Source organism: Coregonus lavaretus (assembly GCF_964263955.1).
Source record: "Coregonus lavaretus genome assembly, chromosome: 18".
Lineage (NCBI taxonomy): Eukaryota > Metazoa > Chordata > Actinopteri > Salmoniformes > Salmonidae > Coregonus > Coregonus lavaretus.
The window spans coordinates 20,802,680-20,828,372 of record NC_140005.1 but is presented as its reverse complement, the minus strand read 5'-3'; the positions used below and the strand labels follow the sequence as shown (position 1 = coordinate 20,828,372).

At 43.6% G+C, this 25,693-nt stretch overlaps 1 pseudogene across 1 annotated transcript in view; it reads right to left on the bottom strand.

The window, feature by feature from the left end:
* The window catches only part of LOC311145219 (dnaJ homolog subfamily C member 17-like), a 68,269-nt pseudogene extending 43,033 nt beyond the window's left edge, over nucleotides 1-25,236 (bottom strand). The window contains exon 1 of the transcript XR_014615591.1: nucleotides 25,060-25,236. The product of XR_014615591.1 is annotated as a dnaJ homolog subfamily C member 17-like (transcript). The remainder of the gene's footprint in view (nucleotides 1-25,059) is intronic.
* Nucleotides 25,237-25,693: the final 457 nt, after the last annotated feature.

Sequence of the window (25,693 nt, the reverse complement as noted above, 5' to 3'; positions counted from 1 at the left end):
GTGCTGTCCAGAGGTGGATGGGGATGGGGGCAGAGCTGGCAGAGTGAACAGCATACATGCATCTCTCTCCTAAAGGTGACTTTTGAACCAGTTCAGTGGGATGGCTCTGTGAGGCTACACATTATTACAGCCCTTCACTCAGGAGAGCATATAACATACAGTAATATGCAGGTCTGTGGAACTATTTCAAGCAGCAACACTTCCCCCTCAGCCTCCTACACCCTCTCCTCTCTACTATCCTCTGACTCTGGACTTCCAGTAAAACTGGGACGACAAACTGAAAATTATCGACGCCGACCACTTATCGCAGGCATTTTGCTGATATCATTCATTACAATAAGTAGCCTTTAATAGAGAAATGTGAAGTTTTAAATGAAGTAAGTTTGCTAAATGTGGGTGATTGTTAATGGGATAATTGATGGTTACAACCATCAAACTAGTAGTAATAGTTTAAAGGATAATCAACAACAACAAAACAGATACAAATTAATGTTATAAATGTATCATTCTATTTATCGTTATCACTTCAATTCAGGCAATTTATTGAGATACAGATTTTTGTCCATATCACCCAGCTCTAACTTCCAGTCTCAATTCCCTTTCCTTTCTTCTACTAATCAGTCACGTTCTGCTGCCTTCTTTGTCTCCTCTCCTCTCCTGAACCACCCCCTCCTCCTCTCCTCATAATCTGTTTTCACAGAGTTCAGCACATGGCCAGCACATTGTCTCAGCCAAGGAGTGAGTCAGCGGCAGATGTCCTGTTGAGCAGCAAGCTGAGCGACATGAGGAGCTCCTGAGTTACGCAGCACTGCCACTGCCCAAGAGAAACACCCGGTCAGCTGAAGAGGTCAGGCCGTGTCCTCAACTCACATAGCGGATTTGGCCATCATCAGACCAATTTAATAGGCTTACATGTCTGAAAAATTTGAAAAATGTATGCACTCACTAACTGTAAGTTGCTCTGGATAAGAGCGTCTGCTAAATGACTAAAATGTAAATGTAATGTCTCTACATCTATCATTTTTTAAGGTCAAAGTAGGTTTCTCCAGCTGTCTGGACATCTACAGAGCTCCTGAACAAGAGCAACCAGTCATCAAGCCTGCTGTGCTGAAAAGCATTCACGCTAGAAATTGTAACACCGTTAGTCAATCAAATCCCTCCGAGAGTGGCTACCTCACCTCCCCGGGGGGGGGAGAGAGATCCCCTCTGTGTTAATAACAGCCCATTTGGTGAATGCGTACCCCCCCCCCCTGCCTCATCTCTCTATCACTCTCATCTACTGCTGGCACATGAATACTGCTCCCCCAGCTCTGAATTTAGTTAAATAATAAATAGGCTGTAACACGCAAGCCCTAATTGAGGTAGGACCAGGATCCAAGTTTAGAGTTTGCTAATTCAGTGCTAAGTGAGAGTAGAAATCGCAGGTCGAGCAACAGGTCCTCCTGGGTGAGGAGGGTCAATAACTGTGCCAACTACTAGCCTATTGCTCATTACAGTTTTTTCCAGTGCTGAATATCCTAAATCAATTATGAGAGAAAGACCTCTTAAAGGATCCAATGAACCGTAAGACTAACGAGGCCCAAGCTAGAATCAAGCCCATCCCTCACTCCTAAGCAGTGGGCTACTTGACTTACAGTACCAGCAGGCACACAGTAGCCCAATGGTTGGTGCCTGATGAAATCAGCCTCTCTGCCCCCCGCTGCCTGCCACAGTCTTTACTGCATGGCCACATCTTGTCCTCATTACCCCAGTCTGTGGTGCCTATTACAGCTGACAACTGGCCCCAGCAACCACAGCACGGCCCCAGCAGGGCCCCAACAGGACCCACATGGGTGGTTGATTAGCTAGCTGCTTGCTTTGCCATGGGGCCATCCTCCTAAATTACACTAATCTGACCTTTAAAGGAAATGATCAGCTGGAGAAAAAGCATGCAAGAAAGAGAGAGAAAAAGAGAGAGAGAGGGAGGGTAAGAAGGAGAAGGGAGGAGTGCAGGGGAGAAATAAAACAAAACGATAAAAGATCTACAGAGCATGGAGGTATAGAGTGGAGACTGTGTGTGCGTGCGTGCGTCTGCCTAGTAAGATGTAATTGCAGTTCAGCTTCCAAAATGCGCACTGAGCGAGCATAACTTGCCTGACAGGAACATTTGTTTGGGACAGTGATACAATTAGCGTGAGTGGGGCCTGCCAAGGGCTGGGTGAGTTACCCACCCACCCAAGGAAAGAGTATTCTTCTGCATGGATGCAGGCAGGCAGCAGAGCACAAGGGTAGGATGACAGTGTCACTCTATTCCCCCCTCACTCCCACAGCTAGCTACGCTACAGTACCATGAGTTACAGCTGTTTGTGTCACGGAGCCCAAACATTACTGCAGTCAGGTCGCCAGACATGAAGAGCAATGGGAAGGAGAGGAAGGAGCTCCACATGCAAACGCTGCGGTGTCATGATAATGTCCACAAAGACATCTGCTGGTGAATAATGTCTGCACATAACTCAGACAGCTAGATTGTGTCCACATATAAAACAGTCACGCTATAGATAGGCTATATTGTGCTTTATTAGCCAACAGAAATAGCACCAGGCAGCCACATACAGTAGCTGAATCTTAATGAATTTGTTTGTGCCTAAACTGTGTCCAGTCTTTTCCCTTCCTCTGTTCTCTTAGTATGTAAAACAGCCACTTGTTTATCCCTGCTGATATGCATGAGCATGTGGCTGAAAAGTGATAGCTAGCCTGTTTAACTGTGTCAGCTACAGGATAACTCAGTGGCGCAAAAGGAACTCCCCGGCTAACAACAAACATTCCCACAACTTTAGAGAACGTTCCCTTAAGAGTCTCATTAGGTCATTAACTAACATTTTCATAGGAATGTTTCCATGAGACCATTCCCTTAATGTCCAATATAACTTTCCCAGAACGTGGTTACCATGTTCTCAGAACTTAAGATATTAACTAGCTGTCGCCATTGGCTTTGGCTAATGGGGATCCTAATAAATCTAGACACGTTTCATGGGAACATTGCAAGAACATTCATGTGTCCAGTTCTGTGGGTTAGGAGAATATTCCATCAATGTCCCACCAAACATACACAGAACATGGTTGCCATGTTCTCAAAACATAAGATTATAATGTTCTAGACACGTTTCATGGGAACATTGCAAAAGCATGTTTAAAAAATATATATACACATCACGTCTTGTTACTGTTGCTGAGCCAACCAAGGCCCTAATTGGTGAACCACTGATCCAGTCATAAGTCTTTGTCTGTTGGCAAGGTTTATTGATACTCACACACAAAGTGCCTAATATACAGTGTTTTCAATTTTTACACATTTTGATATACATGATTACATTTTGCATGTACAATTAATCAATTATTATTATTCAACATGTCCTCGCCTGGGATGTGAACTCTCAACCACCAAGCTTCCTGCTACGCCACCATGCCCATGTAAGGTATCAGTTAAATCTGACTATTCTTTCATCATTGATTTTATTCACTTATTTCAGCAATTTAAGGGCATTCTGTATAGTTGTCTAATGTTGGTTGTGCATATTAACCTCTTTTAATAATACTCCTGAATCACTATGATCAATAAAATATTTCCTTAAGTGTACTTTTAATAGAGCTGAGATTTACTTCAAAGTGCATTTTCCCTATTGCTTACACCTTTTAAGTTGTTTCAGATCTACACAAGTGCCTAGGGACAAGGGGTTAGGGTTTCTTCTGGACAGGTCCTAGAGATATCCCTTATTGGGACAGTGGTTAGGGCGTTAAGTCATTGGTTCTGGTGGCCTGGGTTTCATTGGTTCTGGTGGCCTGGGTTCGAGACACGCTAGGGGAGTCACCCTACTGTCACATTCGTACCACTATACACTCACCCCGTTGACAAAAATGTATCGCTCCACCAGACTGGGTCACGTGACCGTGGCTTGTTATATCAAGCAGGCAGACAGGCATTGAGGCATTCAGTTGAACTCACAATTTGGGGGCAACGTGGAAAATAATGTTGAGGAGCTGAGAGATAGTTGAGAACACAGACACAAATGTTGCGTACCCAGAAAGTGGATTTGAGCGCAATAAATTAAGTGTAGAGCACAGCATCTTGCCTGCGCTCTCTCGAAATGCACCTGTGCTTGCGCGATATGATCTCTGTGTGCATGCAAATCTACAATGACATGTTACTCAAATATGATAACCAGCTTTATTGACCAATCATAGCAGTGCTTTTTGTTACAATGCCAGTGATTGGCTAGCTAAATGGAAGGCGGGACCAACATGATATTTACATCCCCAGGTAGATAACCAGTAGCCACATTGCAACATGCAGGACTTCCTGCAAGGGGCTTTTTCTTTTAGGTAAGAAAGCTAGCTAGCAAATTCAGCCTAATGCTATTTCAACGTGTTTTGGATGATCTCGTTTACGTAAAGATTTTCCAGTGGATATCTGTAATGGTAGACTCAGTAATTCCAGTTTAGCTATAAACTCCTTACCTTCAGGCTTTGATCAGACCCTACACCCAAACGAGGGCACTACGTTCATCCACCTCTGGCCTGCTAGCCCCCCTACCTCTACGGAAGCACAGTTCCCGCTCAGCCCAGTCAAAGCTATTCGCTACTCTGGCACCCCAATGGTGGAACAAGCTCCCCCACGACGCCAGGACAGCGGACACTTGAAACCCTACTTCTTTAAGAAATACCTGGAATAGTATAAAAGTAATCCTTCTACCCCCCCCATAAAAAAAGAAAAGTGGTTGTCCCACTGGCTATCATAAGTTGAATGAACCAATTTGTAAGTCGCTCTGGATAAGAGCGTCTGCTAAATTATGTAAATGTAATCTTTTCTGATGTGATGTCATTCCTTTGAATTTCATCTCACTCATTTACGTATCTAACATCGCCCATATACCAACTAATGTCACACATTGCATTCATCTTAGCTACTGTACTATCAACTGGCTTGCTATATTAGGCAGCTCTAGATGCAAGGGGGAAACAAATACAGTGGGGAAAAAAAGTATTTAGTCAGCCACCAATTGTGCAAGTTCTCCCACTTAAAAAGATGAGAGAGGCCTGTAATTTTCATCATAGGTACACGTCAACTATGACAGACAAATTGAGAAAAAAAATTCCAGAAAATCACATTGTAGGATTTTTAATGAATTTATTTGCAAATTATGGTGGAAAATAAGTATTTGGTCAATAACAAAAGTTTCTCAATACTTTGTTATATACCCTTTGTTGGCAATGACACAGGTCAAACGTTTTCTGTAAGTCTTCACAAGGTTTTCACACACTGTTGCTGGTATTTTGGCCCATTCCTCCATGCAGATCTCCTCTAGAGCAGTGATGTTTTGGGGCTGTCGCTGGGCAACACGGACTTTCAACTCCCTCCAAAGATTTTCTATGGGGTTGAGATCTGGAGACTGGCTAGGCCACTCCAGGACCTTGAAATGCTTCTTACGAAGCCACTCCTTCGTTGCCCGGGCGGTGTGTTTGGGATCATTGTCATGCTGAAAGACCCAGCCACGTTTCATCTTCAATGCCCTTGCTGATGGAAGGAGGTTTTCACTCAAAATCTCACGATACATGGCCCATTCATTCTTTCCTTTACACGGATCAGTCGTCCTGGTCCCTTTGCAGAAAAACAGCCCCAAAGCATGATGTTTCCACCCCCATGCTTCACAGTAGGTATGGTGTTCTTTGGATGCAACTCAGCATTCTTTGTCCTCCAAACACGACGAGTTGAGTTTTTACCAAAAAGTTATATTTTGGTTTCATCTGACCATATGACATTCTCCCAATCCTCTTGTGGATCATCCAAATGCACTCTAGCAAACTTCAGACGGGCCTGGACATGTACTGGCTTAAGCAGGGGGACACGTCTGGCACTGCAGGATTTGAGTCCCTGGCGGCGTAGTGTGTTACTGATAGTAGGCTTTGTTACTTTGGTCCCAGCTCTCTGCAGGTCATTCACTAGGTCCCCCCGTGTGGTTCTGGGATTTTTGCTCACCGTTCTTGTGATCATTTTGACCCCACGGGGTGAGATCTTGCGTGGAGACCCAGATCGAGGGAGATTATCAGTGGTCTTGTATGTCTTCCATTTCCTAATAATTGCTCCCACAGTTGATTTCTTCAAACCAAGCTGCTTACCTATTGCAGATTCAGTCTTCCCAGCCTGGTGCAGGTCTACACTTTTGTTTCTGGTGTCCTTTGACAGCTCTTTGGTCTTGGCCATAGTGGAGTTTGGAGTGTGACTGTTTGAGGTTGTGGACAGGTGTCTTTTATACTGATAACAAGTTCAAACAGGTGCCATTAATACAGGTAACGAGTGGAGGACAGAGGAGCCTCTTAAAGAAGAAGTTACAGGTCTGTGAGAGCCAGAAATCTTGCTTGTTTGTAGGTGACCAAATACTTATTTTCCACCATAATTTGCAAATAAATTCATTAAAAATCCTACAATGTGATTTTCTGGAGAAAAAAATTCTCAATTTGTCTGTCATAGTTGACGTGTACCTATGATGAAAATTACAGGCCTCTCTAATCTTTTTAAGTGGGAGAACTTGCACAATTGGTGGCTGACTAAATACTTTTTTTCCCCACTGTATGTTTTCATGGAAAACAAGGATATTTCTAAGTGACCCCAAACTTTTGAACGGTAGTGTATACAGTTGTCGGAAGTTTACATACACTTAGGTTGGAGTCATTAAAACTCGTTTTTCAACCACTCCGCAAATGTCTTGTTAACAAACTATAGTTTTGGCAAGTCGGTTAGGACATCTACTTTGTGCATGACACAAGTAATTTTTCCAACAATTGTTTACAGACAGATTACTTCACTTATAATTCACTGTATCACAATTCCAGTGGGTCAGAAGTTTACATACACTAAGTTGACTGTGCCTTTAAACAGCTTGGAAAATTCCAGAAAATGATGTCACGGCTTTAGAAGCTTATGATAGGCTAATTGACATCATTTGAGTCAACTGGAGGTGTACCTGTGGATGTATTTCAAGGCCTACCTTCAAACTCAGTGCCTCTTTGCTTGACAACATGGGAAAATCAAAAGAAATCAGCCAAGACCTCAGAAAAAAATTATAGACCTCCACAAGTCTGATTCATCCTTGGGAGCAATTTCCAAACGCCTGAAGGTACCACGTTCATCTGTACAAACAATAGTACGCAAGTATAAACACCATGGGACCAAGCAGCCGTCATACCGCTCAGGAAGGAGACGCGTTCTGTCTCCTAGAGATGAACGTACTTTGATGCAAAAAGTGCAAATCAATCCCAGAACAACAGTAAAGGACCTTGTGAAGATGCTGGAGGAAACCGGTACAAAAGTATCTATATCCACAGTAAAACAAGTCCTATGTCGACATAACCTGAAAGGCAGCTCAGCAAAGAAGAAGTCACTGCTCCAAAACCGCCATAAAAAAGCCAGACTACGGTTTGCAACTGCACATGGGGACAAAGATTGTACTTTTTGGAGAAATGTCCTCTGGTCTGATGAAACAAAAATAGAACTGTTTGGCCATAATGACCATCGTTATGTTTGGAGGAAAAAGGCGGTGCTTGCAAGCCGAAGAACACCATCCCAACCGTGAAGCGCGGAGGTGGCAGCATTATGCTGTGGGGTGCTTTGCTGCAGGAGGGATTGGTGCACTTCACAAAATAGATGGCATCATGAGGAAGGAAAATTATGTGGATATATTGAAGCAACATCTCAAGACATCAGTCAGGAAGTTAAAGCTTGGTCGCAAATGGGTCTTCCAAATGGAAAATGACCCCAAGCATACTTCCAAAGTTGTGGCAAAATGGCTTAAGGATAACAAAGTCAAGGTATTGGAGTGGCCATCACAAAGCCCTGACCTCAATCCTATAGAACATTTGTGGGCAGAAGTGAAAAAGTGTGTGCGAGCAAGGAGGCCTACAAACCTGACTCAGTTACACCTGCTCGTCAGGAGGAATGGCCCAAAATTCACCCAACTTTTGTGGGAAGCTTGTGGAAGGCTACCTGAAACGTTTGACCCAAATTAAACAATTTAAAGGCAATGCTACCAAATACTAATTGAGTGTATGTAAACTTCTGATCCACTGGGAATGTGATGAAATAAATTATTCTCTCTACTATTATTCTGACATTTCACATTCTTAAAATAAAGTGGTGATCCTAACTGACCTAAGACAGGGCATTTTTACGAGGATTATATGTCAGGAATTGTGAAAAACAGAGTTTAAATGTATTTGGCTAAGGTGTATGTAAACTTCCGACTTCAACTGTATGTACACATTAGTGTTTCATTAGTTGGTTAAGTTACTGACTGAGTAGGCACATTGTTTCTCATGTTTTTGTTGTTATTGCATTCCAGGTGGAGAGGGAGTAAGATCACTACAAAGGAGCATGCTGACAGACCAGGAAGAAAGCTGTTGTTGCACAGCAGATGTATTACAGTCAATGCTTATGAACTGAATATTGTGTGTGAAATGCCCATTTATATCATTGGTACTAACAAAAGGGTTGGATTGTTCAGCAACATGAGCAGTAAATGAGAACACGGCTTTGGTGATGAAAGGTACGTCATGGAGGTGACTATGTATCTATTAGAAGCTGCCCCCATACATCAAATCAAATCAAATTTTATTGGCCACATGCGCCGAATACAACAGGTGCAGACATTACAGTGAAATGCTTACTTACAGCCCTTAATCAACAGTGCATTTATTTTTATTAAAAAATTAAAATAAAACAACAACAAAAAAGTGTTGAGAAAAAAAGAGCAGAAGTCAAATAAAATAACAATAGGGAGGCTATATATACAGGGGGGTACCGGTGCAGAGTCAATGTGCGGGGGCACCGGCTAGTTGAGGTAGTTGAAGTAATATGTACATGTGGGTAGAGTTAAAGTGACTATGCATAAATAATTAACAGAGTAGCAGCAGCGTAAAAAGATGGGGTGAGGGGGCAGTGCAAATAGTCCGGGTAGCCATGGTTAGCTGTTCAGGAGTCTTATGGCTTGGGGGTAGAAGCTGTTGAGAAGTCTTTTGGACCTAGACTTGGCACTCCGGTACCGCTTGCCGTGCGGTAGCAGAGAGAACAGTCTATGACTAGGGTGGCTGGAGTTTTGACAATTTTGAGGGCCTTCCTCTGACACCGCCTGGTATAGAGGTCCTGGATGGCAGGAAGCTTGGCCCCAGTGATGTACTGGGCCGTACGCACTACCCTCTGTAGTGACTTGCGGTCGGAGGCCAAGCAGTTGCCATACCAGGCGGTGATGCAACCAGTCAGGATGCTCTCGATGGTGCAGCTGTAGAATCTTTTGAGGATCTGAGGACCCATGCCAAATCTTTTCAGTCTCCTGAGGGGGAATAGGCTTTGTCGTGCCCTCTTCATGACTGTCTTGGTGTGTTTGGACCATGATAGTTTGTTGGTGATGTGGACACCAAGGAACTTGAAGCTCTCAACCTGTTCCACTATAGCCCCGTCGATGAGAATGGGGGCGTGCTCAGTCCTCTTTTTTTTCCTGTAGTCCACAATCATCTCCTTTGTCTTGGTCACGTTGAGGGAGAGGTTGTTATCCTGGCACCACACGGCCAGGTCTCTGACCTCCTCCCTATTGGCTGTCTCATCGTTGTCGGTGATCAGGCCTACCACTGTTGTGTCGTCGGCAAACTTTATGATGGTGTTGGAGTCGTGCTTGGCCATGCAGTCATGGGTGAACAGGGAGTACAGGATGGGACTGAGCACGCACCCCTGAGGGGCCCCCGTGTTGAGGATCAGCGTAGCAGATGTGTTGTTACCTACCCTTACCACCTGGGGGCGGCCCATCAGGAAGTCCAGGATCCAGTTGGAGAGGGAGGTGTTTAGTCCCAGGATCCTTAGCTTAGTGATGAGCTTTGAGGGCACTATGGTGTTGAATGCTGAACTGTAGTCAATGAATAGCATTCTCACGTAGGTGTTCCTCTTGTCCAGGTGGGAAAGGGCAGTGTGGAGTGCAATAGAGATTGCATCATCTGTGGATCTGTTGGGGCAGTATGCAAATTGGAGTGGGTCTAAGGTTTCTGGGATAATGGTGTTGATTTGAGCCATGACCAGCCTTTCAAAGCACTTCATGGCTACAGACGTCAGTGCTACGGGTCGGTAGTCATTTAGGCAGGTTATCTTAGAGTCCTTGGGCACAGGGACTATGGTGGTCTGCTTGAAACATGTTGGTATTACAGACTCAGTCAGGGACATGTTGAAAATGTCAGTGAAGACACTTGCCAGTTGGTCAGCACATGCTCAGAGTACACGTCCTGGTAATCCGTCTGGCCCTGCGGCCTTGTGAATGTTGACCTGCTTAAAAGTCTTACTCACATCGGCTACGGAGAGCGTGATCACATAGTCATCCGGAACAGCTGGTGCTCTCATGCATGCTTCAGTGTTGCTTGCCTCGAAGCGAGCATAGAAGTGGTTTAGCTCATCTGGAAGTCTTGTGTCAATGGGCAGCTCGCGGCTGTGCTTCCCTTTGTAGTCTGTAATAGTTTTCAAGCCCTGCCACATCCGACGAGCGTCAGAGCCGGTGTAGTACGATTCAATCTTAGTCCTGTATTGACTCTTTGCCTGTTTGATGGTTCGTCGGAGGGCATAGCAGGATTTCTTATAAGCGTCCGGGTTAGAGTCCCGCTCCTTGAAAGCGGCAGCTCTACCCTTTAGCTCAGTACGGATGTTTCCTGTAATCCATGGCTTCTGGTTGGGGTATGTACGTACGGTCACTGTGGGGATGACATCATCGATGCACTTATTGATGAAACCAGTGACTGATGTGGTGTACTCCTCAATGCTATCTGAAGAATCCCGGAACATGTTCCAGTCTGTACTAGCAAAACAGTCCTGTAGCTTAGCATCTGCGTCATCTGACCACTTTTTTTATTAACCGAGTCACTGGTGCTTCCTGCTTTAGTTTTTGCTTATAAGCAGGAATCAGGAGGATAGAGATATGGTCAGATTTGCCAAATGGAGGGCGAGGGAGAGCTTTGTATGCGTCTCTGTGTGTGGAGTAAAGGTGGTCTAGAGTTTATTTTTTTCCTCTGGTTGCACATTTAACATGCTGGTCGAAATTAGGTAGAACGGATTTAAGTTTCCCTGCATTAAAGTCCCCGGCCACTAGGAGTGCTGCCTCTGGATGAGCGTTTTCCTGTTGACTTATGGCCTTATACAGCTCATTCAGTGCAATCTTAATGCCAGCATTGGTTTGTGGTGGTAAATAGACAGCTATGAAAAATATAGATGAAAACTCTCTTGATAAATAGTGTGGTCTACAGCTTATCATAAGATACTCTACCTCAGGCGAGCAAAACCTCGAGACTTCCTTAGTATTTGATATTGTGCACCAGCTGTTGTTTACAAATATACACAGACCGCCACCCCTTGTCTTACCGGAGTCAGCCGTTCTATCCTGCCGATGTAGCGTATAGCCCGCTAGCTGTATGTTGTCCATGTCGTCGTTCAGCCACGACTCGGTGAAACATAAGATATTATAGTTTTTAATGTCCCGTTGGTAGGATAACCGTAATCTTAGGTCATCCAATTTATTCTCCAATGATTGAAGATTGGCTAATAGGATTGATGGGAGCGGAAGTTTACTCTCTCGCCATCGGATCCTTACAAGGCACCCCGACCTACGTCCACGATATCTCCGTCTCTTCCTCATGCGAATGACGGGGATTTGGGCCTTGTCGGGTGTCTGTAGGATATCCTTCGCGGCCGCCTCGTTGAATAAAAAATCTTCGTCCAATACGAGGTGAGTAATCGCTGTCCTTATATCCAGAAGCTCTTTTTGGTTATAAGAGACGATGGCAGAAACATTATGTACAAAATAAATTACAAATAACGCGGAAAAACACACATAATAGTACAATTGGTTAGAGGGCTGTAAAACGGCAGCCATCTTCTCCGGCGCCATTTACATTACATTTACATTACATTACATTGCATTATATGCCCAGAACCTAATTCACCTGGTAAGGGTTTCACCCAGGCAAATATAAGGTGCACACCTCTTTTCCCCTGTTGATCACAGGAGTAATTAATTGACGCGTCACTGATTGGAACCTGGAAGTTACTTGCACCTGTTCTTTATATAAGGGGAAAGCCAGAACAGCGAAGCTGCAGAGCCCAGGCAACTGAGGAGAAGGCGTGCTGTTTCTGGCGCAGACCGGGACCAGTGTTGAAACTGAGAAAAGGCCTTTATGGTAATTAGGAGGGTGAACTCGTCACCCTTCCCAAAGTTAAGTACCTCTCTATATCCAATTTTAACTTAGTGCCAGATAGAGCTGTATTCCAACATTCTCTACTGTGTTGCGTGCTACGCACTCATTAATGCCAGTGTGCTTGTGGATTGAGCGTATAGCTGCCCTGTGACCTGACGGGAGGACGAACTACGAACCAACAAGCCACTGTGGACCGTATTGACAGCTGCCGGCGAGCGAGAAGGAACAGAGCAGAGGCCTTTTGGGAAATTGGGAAGGTGAACGCTTCACCCTTCCCAACAGCTAAGTACCTCTCCATATTCAATTTCCAACATTTCACCTGCTAGCACTGCCTGCCGACATTCTCTACTGCTTTGTGTGCTACGCACTCGTTAATGCCAGTGCATCTACTGTGAACCAGAGAGGTGGCCTTTTGGGATACTGGGAGGGTGAAGCACGTTCACCCTTCCCTAAGTAGCCTACCCTTCTCATTCCATCCGCACCAGTATAGACTCCCAACCGGGGCAAATTCCTTTTCGATCGCACTACACAAGTCATTGTGGCTTATAGTGACTTCTCTGCCTGAACACTCATATCTGAACTATTTGAGTCACAAGTGGCCCCTCAAAGACAATTGAAAATCGGAACATTCACGAATAAACACAATTGGCCTTTTTTGATACCAGATAACTTTACTTGAGCCCCTATCCCCTGCCTCCATTTATTGGTTTAAATTACTGTATCAAGCCTTGTTCATTTTCCTATTTAAGTTTACATCTATTTACTATTTCCCCATTATCTTTGATATTATACTCCTTTCCTTAGTTCTATTGTGACTTATTGTGATTTTGTTGAATCATTTTTGGAGCGGTATTGTGGAGGCTTATTGTACTTGGCCCTACAGTGTTTCAGCGCAATCTGCTGACAGAATCTTTGTCTTTCACTCAGCACAACACAACCCAGGAGAGGCCTACTGCGAACACTGGCTTGAATCCCTCAAAGCGTGCCTGACGTGGTGGGAACGCACCTCAAGGACTTTTACATTACTTTTTAATTTTTTTAGCTATTGTTAAATAAATAGTGTAGAACACCCTTCTGTCTCTGGTGTGTGTTTGGAAGGCCTACATATCTTATAACCACTCACTCATACAAACAGATACAAATGCAAGAACTGACTTATGTTCATTTACATTTTAGTCATTTAGCAGACGCTCTTATCCAGAGCAACTTAGTTAGTGAGTGCATACATTTTCATACTGGCCCCCCGTGGGAATCAAACCCACAACCCTGGCGTTGCAAGCGCCATGCTCTACCAACTGAGCTACACGGGGCCTATTCACTTGTCCATTGTCCCATTCTTCAATCTGGTTTTCATATATTTTAGTTGATACACATGTAACGTGTCTGATACTGTACATGAATAAAATGTATTCACGCTGGACATGAGACTTGAATAGATTTTTTGAACTTTTGAATCATAAACTAAGTGTTGTCTTGATAGTCTGCATGTTTAAGTTACCATAGTAGTTAGTACAAGTTTGAAGACCAGTCTATGAAAGGTATTTTTTGTAAAAAAAAAAAAACATTCATAGTTTATACACAGCTTTATTGCATTTAGTCATCCCCCAAATTCGGCCATTGAAAGCCTTGACCGTTGTATCCTTCCTCGGAACGGCCTGCTGACAACATGTTGGCGTGTTTTTTTTTATATGCTGCTCTAGAGTTCCATGGCACAGCAGACTCACCTGGGGACAGGGGGAAAGACGCATGATAGTTTTTTATAAAAATCTGGGAGACTTTGAGGGAGGAGAGAGCATAAGTTGACGTGAGTACAGTAAATCCAACCCATGACCCTTCATTTTATGCTATATCACACGGACAGCAATAGTGAAGGTACCATAAGTATACTATTACGAGCGGAGCCTACTTCTCTGTGCTCTGGAGAGACCGCAGATAGTTGGTCAGAAGGCTCTGGAGGTCCTTGGAATATTCTGTCTCTGTAGCACCTGGAGAGGGATGGACAGAAGTACTGAGTGTGGTTGAAAGAAAGAGCAAGATAGTTAACAAGTATTACATTGTTTATTATTGAGGACTAAGGGTGCCTTCAAATCAGACAAATGGATGTGTAAAAGACACCGCAACAAAATGGTTTTCGATGGGAGGAGTGTGTTGGGGGAGGCCCTAGCATGGTGTTGCGCTGTCTGTCAGAAAGGTTGCAAAGACATATCCATTGAAAACGTAGAGCAGTGTTTCTCCTAACCACAGCGCTGCGTCGGTCATGCATTTTGATTTGAAGGCAGCCTTACTCTGTGGTTCAAGTTGTGCCCCGGATGGGTTGAGATTTCACTTAAGATCCAATGGAATGGTCTAAAATGTGCAAATTCCACCCACCAGGGGCACCGGGCAATGTTAAACGAACTGGCCCACTCTCTCTGCTCTGACCCCTAAGCCATCACCTGTGTTAGACCATTGGCCCAGGGCCTCCGGTCTAACCCTCTAGTCAGTCTCTCTGACAGGAAGTTACTCCAGTAGACAGGTTTATGGTGCATAGGGCTTCTCCACTCATGAGTGGAGTATTAGTTATTCAAATAGTATCGGTAGGGACCTAGACCTATAACCGAAAGGTGGCTGCATGGATTAGCAAAAGCCACAGTTTTTTAAACAGTGTACAGGTTTTTGTTCCAGCACTCTACGAACACTTCACTCAACTAATTGTAGTCTAAATTTAAGACCATGATTAGTTTAATGAGATGTTTGTGCTAGGCAGGAATAAAAACGTGCACACAGTTCAGTCCCCTGGGACTAGGGTTGCAAAAATCCAGTAACTTTTCCAAAATCTCCAGGTTTTCCAGAAATCCTGGTTGCTTCCAGATTTCCTGTTTATTCCCTCCTGATACCAGGAATATTCCAACCGGGTTTTCTGGAAAACAAGGGAATTTTGAGAAAGTTAGCAGATTTTTGCAACTACCTGGGACAGAAATCACCCACGTCTGTATTACAGAACGAGCTCCCTAAGTAACAATAAGATGACAATTCTGCATGATATAGATAATTGCCAAAATAAAGGAAACCGCAACATAAAGCGTCAATAGGGCATTGGGTCACCACGAGCCAGAAAAGCTTCAATGATCCATAGATTCTACAACTGTCTGAACTCTATAGGAAGGATGCGACACCATACTTCCACAAGAAATTCCATCCTTCGCTGTTTTGTTGATGGTGGTGGAAAACGCTGTCTCAGGCGCTGCTCCAGAATCTCCCATAAGTGTTCAATTTGGTTGAGATCTGGTTACTGAGATGGCCATGGCATTTCGTTTACATCGTTTTCATGCTCATCAAACCATTCAGGCACTCGTGCCCTGTGGATGGGGGCATTGTCATCCTATGGATATATTATTCTTGGGTATGACACTACAAGCTAAGCACACCTGTATTTGGAGAGTTTCTCCCATTCTTCTCTGAAGATCCTCTCTAGCTCTGTCAGGTTGGATGGGGAGCGTTGCTGCACAGCTATTTTCAGGTCTCTCCAGAGATGTTCGATTGGGTTCAAGTCCGGGCTGTGGCTGGGCCACTCAAGGACATTCAGAGACTTGTCCCGAAGCCAATCCTGCGTTGTCACCTGGAATACATTTCAATTAACAGGTGTGCCTTCTTACAAGTTAAATTGTGGAATTGCTTTCCTTAATGCGTTTGAGCCAATCACTTGTGTTGTGACAAGGTAGGGGTGGTATACAGAAGATAGCCCTATTTGGTAAAAGACCAAGTCCATATTATGGCAAGAACAGCTTAAATAAGCAAAGAGAAACGACAGTCCATCATTACTTTAAGACATGAAGGTCAGTCAATACGGAACATTTCAAGAACTTTAAACGTTTCTTCAAGTGCAGTCGCAAAAACCATCAAGCGCTATGATGGAACTGGCTCTCATGAGGACCGCCACAGGAATGGAAGACCCAGATTTACCTCTTCTGCAGAGGATAATTTCATTAGTTACCAGCCTCAAATTGCCGCCTAAATAAATGCTTCAGAGTTCAAGTCACAGACACATCTCAACATCAACTGTTCAGAGGGGACTGTGTGAATCAAGCCTTCATGGTCGAATTGCTGCAAAGAAACCACTACTAAAGGACACCAATAATAAGAAGAGACTTGCTTGGGTCAAGAAACACGAGCAATGGACATTAGACCGGTGGAAATGTGTCCTTTGGTCTGGAGTACAAATTGGAGATTTTTGGTTCCAACCGTCGTGTCTTTGTGAGACGCGTGTGGGTGAACGGATGATCTCCGCATGTGTAGTTCCCAACGTAAAGCATGGAGGAGGAGGTGTTATGGTGTGGTGGTGCTTTGCTGGTGACACTGTCTGTGATCTATTTAGAATACAAGTCACACTTAACCAGCATGGCTACCACAGCATTCTGCAGTGATACGCCATCCCATCTGGTTTGGGCTTAGTGGGACTATCATTTGTTATTCAACAGGACAATGACCCAACACACCTCAAGGCTGTGTAAGGGCTATTTTACCAAGAAGGAGAGTGATGAAGTGCTGCATCAGATGACCTGGCCTCCACAATCCCCCGACATCAACCCAATTGAGATGGTTTGGGATGAGTCGGATGGCAGAGTGAAGGAAAAGCAGCCAACAAGTGCTCAGCATATGTGGGAACTCCTTCAAGACTGTTGGAAAAGCATTCCAGGTTCTTGCATCGTTCCCATGAAACGTGTATAGAACATTTATCTTACATTCTGAGAACATAGCAACCATTTTCTGTGTATGTTTGGTGGGACGTTGATGGAATATTCTCCTAACCCTCAGAAAACAGGCCACTCAAACATTAGGGGAACATTACGGGTAACATAAAAAAACTTTATTTCTCCCTAGAATTGTTATCTGGGCCAGATAACGAGTCACTCAGTGATGTGCATTAACCACAGGTTCCGAGCTACCAGCTCCAGCTCCCTGGATATAATATCAGCAACCCAAAATGAGAGGAACTGCGATACCAGAGATAACGACAGAGATCATTCAAACCAGGAGGAGTAACAGGAAGCCGAGATACGTCAGGAAATGGTTTACAAGCTGTGGTAAGCCCACATTAACATGTTCTTGGAGGGGTATTTCCTCTCTCAATGGTAAACAGCAGTCCTCCCGGTGTAGCATTAGGCAAAAACAACTGCGACAAAGTAGCTTTCACCACTTGGTTTCAAGGCCTTCCAGTCCCCACACACTCACTGGTGTACACACTACAGCAAACTATATTTTCTGACCATCAGTAGACATCATTTAGAACTCGGCTCGCCATTTCGGGGACTCTTTCTGTCCGAGCCACAACCACTAACTTCCCCTACATACTCCTCTGGGGCGGATGGGACTTTGAAATCCAATTAAGAAATTAAGTTATTCTCTCAATTTGGCAGCGATGTTAATTTCCTTCTGGCCTGCGGATTTTGGGAGCTGAAAACTTAATAAGAAGGTGGTTGTGAAAATTACTGGATTTAGGGACACACATGTAGGCCTATCACCCATGGAGCATGGGTCTGAGCAGGTAAAATGGGACAAGGGAAGGGGAATCTTCCCTTGTCTGCACATAAAGTAAATCAGACTAACCTGTTATATTCTGTTTCAATTAGGTGGAGCAGCCTTTTGTTTGAGCAAGCAATCAATCATGATACTTGTTTCACATGCAGATTGCAGTACAATTTATAATTTGCAAACAAGAGATATTGAGGAAGATCATTTGTTTCTTGAACTGATCCAAATGCTGGCTCGACCAGTCCTGGTTTGGAATAGCCTTGGGAGAATCAAACAGGCGCTTTTTCAAATCAAATCAAACTTTATTTGTCACGTGCCGAAAACAACAGGTGTAGACCTTACCGTGAAATGCTTACTTACAAGCCCTTAACCAACAATGCAGTTCAAGAAAGAGTTAAGAAATTATTTACCAAATAAACTAAAGTAAAAAGTAACAATAAAATAACGAGGCTATATACAGGGGGTACTGGTACCGAGTCAATGTGCAGGGGTACAGGTTAGTCGAGGTAATTTGTACATGTAGGTAGGGGTAAAGTGACAATACATTGATAATAGACAGCAGGTAGCAGCAGTGTGAAAACAAATGGAGGTGGGGGGGGGGGGGTCAATGTAAATAGTCTGGGTGGCCATTTGATTAATTGTTCAGCAGTCTTATGGCTTGGGGGTAGAAGCTGTTAAGGAGCCTTTTGGTCCTAGACTTGGCGCTCCGGTACCGCTTGCCGTGCGGTAGCAGAGAGAACAGTCTATGACTTGGGTGACTGGAGTCTTTGACAATGTCTTGTGCTTTCCTCTGACACCGGCTTGTATATAGGTCCTGGATGGCAGGAAGCTTTGCCCCAGTGATGTACTGGGCAGCACGCCCTACCCTCTGCAGCGCCTTACAGTCAGATGCCGAGCAGTTGTCAATTTTCATCATAGGTACACGTCAACTATGACAGACAAAATGAGAAAAAAAAATCCAGAAAATCACATTGTAGGATTTTTAATGAATTTATTTGCTAATTATGGTGGAAAATAAGTATTTGGTAAATAACAAAAGTTTCTCAATACTTTGTTATATACCCTTTGTTGGCAATGACACAGGTCAAACTTTTTCTGTAAGTCTTCACAAGGTTTTCACACACTGTTGCTGGTATTTTGGCCCATTCCTCCATGCAGATCTCCTCTAGAGCAGTGATGTTTTGGGGCTGTCGCTGGGCAACACAGACTTTCAACTCCCTCCAAAGATTTTCTATGGGGTTGAGATCTGGAGACTGGCTAGGCCACTCCAGGACCTTGAAATGCTTCTTACGAAGCCCCTCCTTCGTTGCCCGGGCGGTGTGTTTGGGATCATTGTCATGCTGAAAGACCCAGCCACGTTTCATCTTCAATGCCCTTGCTGATGGAAGGAGGTTTTCACTCAAAATCTCACGATACATGGCCCCATTCATTCTTTCCTTTACACGGATCAGTCGTCCTGGTCCCTTTGCAGAAAAACTGCCCCAAAGCATGATGTTTCCACCCCCATGCTTCACAGTAGGTATGGTGTTCTTTGGATGCAACTCAGCATTCTTTGTCCTCCAAACACAAAAAGTTATATTTTGGTTTCATCTGACCATATGACATTCTCCCAATCCTCTTGTGGATCATCCAAATGCACTCTAGCAAACTTCAGACGGGCCTGGACATGTACTGGCTTAAGCAGGGGGACACGTCTGGCACTGCAGGATTTGAGTCCCTGGCGGTGTAGTGTGTTACTGATGGTAGGCTTTGTTACTTTGGTCCCAGCTCTCTGCAGGTCATTCACTAGGTCCCCCCGTGTGGTTCTGGGATTTTTGCTCACCGTTCTTGTGATCATTTTGACCCCACGGGGTGAGATCTTGCGTGGAGCCCCAGATCGAGGGAGATTATCAGTGGTCTTGTATGTCTTCCATTTCCTAATAATTGCTCCCACAGTTGATTTCTTCAAACCAAGCTGCTTACCTATTGCAGATTCAGTCTTCCCAGCCTGGTGCAGGTCTACAATTTTGTTTCTGGTGTCCTTTGGCAGCTCTTTGGTCTTGGCCATAGTGGAGTTTGGAGTGTGACTGTTTGAGGTTGTGGACAGGTGTCTTTTATACTGATAACAAGTTCAAACAGGTGCCATTAATACAGGTAACGAGTGGAGGACAGAGGAGCCTCTTAAAGAAGAAGTTACAGGTCTGTGAGAGCCAGAAATCTTGCTTGTTTGTAGGTGACCAAATACTTATTTTCCACCATAATTTGCAAATATATTCATTAAAAATCCTACAATGTGATTTTCTGGAGAAAAAAAATTCTCAATTTGTCTGTCATAGTTGACGTGTACCTATGATGAAAATTACAGGCCTCTCTCATCTTTTTAAGTGGGAGAACTTGCTGACTAAATACTTTTTTCCCCCACTGTAAGCATGATTTATCATATACTATGCCAGGGGTGTATTAATTACGGAAACCGTTTACTGTTTAATAACCAAACAGAAGCAAACAGCAAAACAAGTGTTTCTATTGGACAAATTCAGGTAGGTCCCTAAGGCTGTTGCGGTGACCGTATTACCGCCACACCGGCAGTCATGACCGCAGTAAAATTCAACGTTACCGTTGAGTCACAGTAATCTCCTTCTACGCACATGCTTTGGTAGTCCCCAACTTGCTAACTACCATCAGGTCCTAATGGCCTGGTCCTCAGGGCTCTATTGTCCCTCTAACCACTCTGATATCAACGCAAATGCAATCGAAAATCGCATCAAACACTTATCAAAACAGTAGGCCTATCATACTTATAAAACTCACCTCACTGTGATAATCAAGTTGAAGAAAGAAGTGCAACAGCAGGTTGAAACAGTGTAAAACATGGTTATTGTGGATGTTGTTTCAAAGCCTAACAGAACAAAAAGGACAGCACTTTCTAAGGTGATGATTAATTCAAAAACATCCATATGCTTATGCAAGGCTTGAGCCCAAGCCCGAAACAAAAAAACGGAATTAAAATTATGATTGTGCCATTATACAATACATAGCCTACCGCACATTATGCATGGAAGAAAAACATAAAACAAAACTGATTTAAGATATCTTTGGTACATAGTTGGTCTAGCCTACACGCCAAAATTAAACAAATTTGAGTAATCGCCTTTGAGTGTGGACTGTTATTATGCATACTGGATGGGCTGGTTACCTTACGCTCCAAAATGTCTATACATGAGTCTGGTAGAGGACATAGCCCTAGGCGATGCTGTTGGTTTATTGATTATGTATACATCTGGCCCTTCATTGGACACTGTGTTAACAAACCTCCAAACGAGCTTCAATGCCATACAACATTCCTTCCGTAGCCTCCAACTGCTCTTAAACGCTAGTAAAACTAAATGCATGCTCTTCAATCGAACGCTGCTTGCACCCGCCCGCCCAACTAGAATCACTACTCTCGGCGGGTCTGACTTAGAATATGTGGACAACTACAAATACCTAGGTGTCTGGTTAGACCGTAAACTCTCCTTCCAGACTCACATTAAGCATCTCCAATCCAAATTAAAATTTAGAATCGGCTTCCTATTTTGCAACAAAGCCTCCTTCACTCATGCTGCCAAACATGCCCTCGTAAAACGGACTATCCTACCGATCCTCAAAATAGCCTCCAACACTCTACTTAGCAATTTGGATGTAGTCTATCACAGTGCCATCCGTTTTGTCACCAAAGCCCCATATACTACCCACCATTGTGACCTGTACGCTCTCGTTGGCTGGCCCTCACTACATATTCGTTGCCAAACCCACTGGCTCCAGGTCATCTATAAATCACTGCTAGGCAATTCCCCACCTTATCTTAGCTCATTGGTCACCATAGCAACACCCACCCGTAGTAAGCGTTCCAGCAGGTATATCTCACTGGTCATCCCCAAAGCCAACACCTCCTTTGGCCACCATTCCTTCCAGTTCTCTGCTGCCAATGACTGGAACAAACTGCAAAAATCTCTGAAGCTGGAGACTCTTATCTCCCTCACTAACTCTAAGCATCAGTTGTCAGAGCAGCTTACTGATCACTGCACCTGTACACAGCCCATCTGAAATTAGCCCACCCAACTACCTCATCCCCATATTGTTATTTATTTTGCTAATTTGCACCCCAGTATCTCTATTTGCACATCATCTTTTGCACATCTATCACTCCAGTGTTAATACTAAATTGTAATTATTTTGCACTATGGCCTATTTATTGCCTTACCTCCATAACTTACTACATTTGCACACACTGTATATAGATTTTCTATTGTGTTTTTGACTCTACGTTTTGTTTATCCCATATGTAACTCTGTGTTGTTGTTGTTTTTATCACACTGCTTTGCTTTATCTTGGCCAGATCGCAGTTGTAAATGAGAACTTGTTCTCAACTGGCTTACCTGGTTAAATAAAGGAGAAATAAAAAATATTTTTAAAAAATGCAGGGCGGCTTAGTTAGCCTACAATTAGTGAATTTGTATTTGATTTAGAGTAGCCTAGTAATAGGCTCAATTAATTATTGTAATAATTAATTGAGTGACACATTACCTTCAGCTATACAGAATCTCTCACCACCATGCATTTCCATCTCCTCCTCTCGCTCCTTTATTCCTTTCTTCAGCGCGCAGACGGACAGTTTAGTGAAATATGTTTCGTTGCGAAAACATTTTACTATTGATGTTCCCGAACAGATTTCACTTGTTTTCCCAAATCAAGCACTGGGTAGCAGCAGGAACAAGGTTTGAGAGCCCATGACATACAGAGTTTGGGTGGAATATCACCTGTCTGGCAGCAAGACCATGCTCCTCAAACAGTGGTTGATGCGGAGTGAAAGTGTTCTTATACACTATATACAAAAGTATGTGGACACCCCTTCAAATTAGTGGATTCAGCTATTTCAGCCACACCCATTGCTGACAGGTATATAAAATCTAGCACACAGCCATGCAAACTCCATAGACAAACATTGACAGTAGAATGGCCTTACTGAAGAGCTCAGTGACTTTCAACGTGGCACTGTCTTAGTTTGCCACCTTTACAACAAGTAAGTTCGTCAAATTTCTGCTGCGCTAGAGCTACCCCGGTCAACTGTAGGTGCTGTTATTGTGAAGTGGAAACGTCTAGGAGCAACAATGGCTCAGCCGTGAAGTGGTAGGCCACACAAGCTCACTGAACGGGACCGCCGAGTGCTGAAGCACATAACGTGTCAAAATCGTCTTTCCTCGGTTGAAACACTCACTACCTAGTTCCAAACTGCCTCCAGAAGCAACGTCAGCACAAGAACTGTTCGTTGGGAGCTTCATGAAATGGGTTTCTATGGCCGAGCAGCCACACACAAGCCTAAGATCACCATGCGCAATGCCAGGCATCAGCTGGAGTGGTGTAAAGCTCGCCGCCATTGGACTCTGGAGCAGTGGAAACGCGTTCTCTGGAGTGATGAATCACGCTTCACCATCTGGCAGTCCGACAGACAAATTTGGATTTGGCAGATGCCAGTAGAACGCTACCTGCCCGAATGTATAGTGCCAACTGTAAAGTTTGGTGGAGGAAGAATAATGGTCTGGGGCTGTTTTTCATGGTTCGGTATAGGCCCCTTAGTTCCAGTGAAGGGAAATCTTAACGCTACAGCATACAATGACATTCTAGACGATTCTGTGCTTCCAACTTTGTGGCAACAGTTTGGGGAAGGCCCTTTCCTGCACAAAGCGAGGTCCATACAGAAATGGTTTGTCGAGATCGGTGTGAAAGACCTTGACTGGCCTGCACAGAGCCCTAACCTCAACCCCATCAAACTAAAGTTTAAATTGAGAATAGTCTGATGGGTGAAAATATGATCACTTGACAAGAGAACAGCTGTGCAGCCTGAGGCAAGGAACAGAACGCAAGCTTTTGTTGCTACTTTCTCAAATCATCAATAGCCTATAGTCACATCATGCAGCCCATATATGTTTTGATTTCTAAGGCATTCTAAGGTTTGTATAATTGACAACTAAAGTTGCCAAATAACTCTAAATCTAGCATATAGGACCTGTGTGAAATGATTAACATCGCCACTTCATATGCGCACTCACTAATGGGAAAACAATTATTTCTATTTTATTAAGCTAAATTAAATTATATTCTTCTCACTATTTCATCTGAAAAAATAATGGCATGGGACTTATAAGCATATCTTGTCAGCTAAATTAACAAGCCTATACAGCCTATGGCATGGGAGCATAGCCAGATAACATAGGCCTACAGTAGGCAAACCCATATTCTGTTCTTCTGAAATACATTTTCCTTATATCATAATATTTATTTAGATCTGACTAAAATAGATAATGGATTTATTGTGATGGTGTATATTAAATAGATGTATTAGACTTTTTCTAAATGTAGATGTTCCAAAGGTGCGCATCGGCTTGTATGTGTGGAGGCCTGGAGATGCTAAACGTGTTTATGTTAATTAACGGTCAATTACCATGAGACCGGTAGTCTTTTGCGTGACATTATTAACCTGCTGACAAAATTTCATGACCGCCACAGCCCTATCGAAGGTCCCTCCCCGTTCCGTTTGCTTCCGTTTTAATAAAAGTTTTGCAACAGGATCGGCGGGATGAATACGTCCCTGCAGAAAACCTAGAAGGCTAGCATAGCTCTGTTGTCTCTGAATCAAGAAGGTCATCATTCATAGGTCTACTAAATTACATCGAATTGTGAATGGTACTATGCCGCCACTTAGCGGCCATTTGAAGATAATTTACTCTTAGAACACGCATGGCAAGTGGTACCGATGCACCAAGTCTGGAACCAACAGGACCCTGAACAACTTCTACCCCAAGCCATACGACTGCTAAATAGTTAAATAGTTCACCAAACAGCTACCCCAGACTATCTGTATTGACCGACCCTTTTTGCACTAACCTTTTTGACTGATCACATACGCTGCTGCTGCTGTTCATTATCTGTCACTTTATTCCTAGTTATATGACCTTATCTACCTCAATGACCTCGTACCCCTGCACATCGACTCGGTACTGGTACCCCGTGTATATAGCCAAGTTATCGTTACTCCTTGTGTATAATTATTAACGTGTTGTTACATGTTTTACTTTTCAATTATTTATCTATTTTCTATCTCTGCATTGTTGGGAAGGGCCCGTAGGTAAGCATTTCACTGTAGTCTACACTTGTTGTTTACGAAGCATGTGACGAATACAATTTAAAAAATGTATTTTTACCAACTTCAAAGCAACTACTCCTAAGCTACACAAGGCGTCAAAGTTTGCAAACTAACGTTAGCTAGCTATCACTCACCTCTTTCGCAGTCGCTGTGCTTTCAATACCCAGTAGACCATACAGGTCCATCTGCAAAAGGTCTTTCGCCGTCTTTCCTGTCATTGTATCTTTATTTATTACAATATAATACCAAAACAAACGTACTATCAACGTCCTAAAGATGTTTGTTGTTGTAGCATTTGGGTTGGACGTTTATTCTTCTTCTTCAGTGGGGTTTATCGGCAGTCGGCATCCAACGTTATGGTGCATTACCGCCACCTACTGTACTGGAGTGTGGGCCAGAGACAGGGAGAAATTAAATCCTACCTGCCAACCACGTTTCTACTAAAAAGATAACAAAATATTTTAGACTATATCTAATGACGTTCTACTCAATATACTCTTTAAACTAATAACTGTATCCCCTTCATACTAGATCTCATCCTCTCTCTTTCCCTCTGATACTGCCCACACTGTAGCAATACATGCGCCACGGTCTCTATTTCCTGACAATAATCACACTTTCCTGATGGATGCTTTCCTATCACATTTAATGTCTTATTCAACTGGCTGTGTCCCACCCTTAATCTTGTAAAAATAGCCTCCTCTCTTCTGTCCCTTCCTTCCGTCCTCCCCTCCCCGACTTTCCTCTGTACTTGAAATAAATGCCTTC